Source organism: Curcuma longa, chromosome 3 (assembly GCF_044706935.1).
Source record: "Curcuma longa cultivar G26 ecotype Majalengka, Jawa Barat chromosome 3, ITB_CL_G26_1.1, whole genome shotgun sequence".
Lineage (NCBI taxonomy): Eukaryota > Viridiplantae > Streptophyta > Magnoliopsida > Zingiberales > Zingiberaceae > Curcuma > Curcuma longa.
In genome coordinates, this window is record NC_133863.1 from 16,863,960 (window position 1) to 16,864,328 (window position 369).

Sequence of the window (369 nt, forward strand, 5' to 3'; positions counted from 1 at the left end):
TGTCACGATCCGGAAGATAGCTGTCCGAAAAATTTCGGCAACACCTCCCCCAGTATCACTGACAATTCCCTGTATACAAACACATATAATAAAGGCCAACACGGCCTATCCATACTACAAAATATGGAATAGATGCTATACAAAAGTAAAGGTGACCCACACGGCCACATACACATCCTACACAATACTAACGAGAAAACTCGTCAATCAATAATGTAAAATATCGGAACTTAAGGGGTTAATCATAAATAATCCTAATTGATTAACAAGGTTAAGAGGTTAATTAATCATTAAGGGCTAGGTATTTTGGGATTAAGTTTCATTTGGGTTTAATGAAACCCATTAAGTCAACCCAATGGATTAAATTTT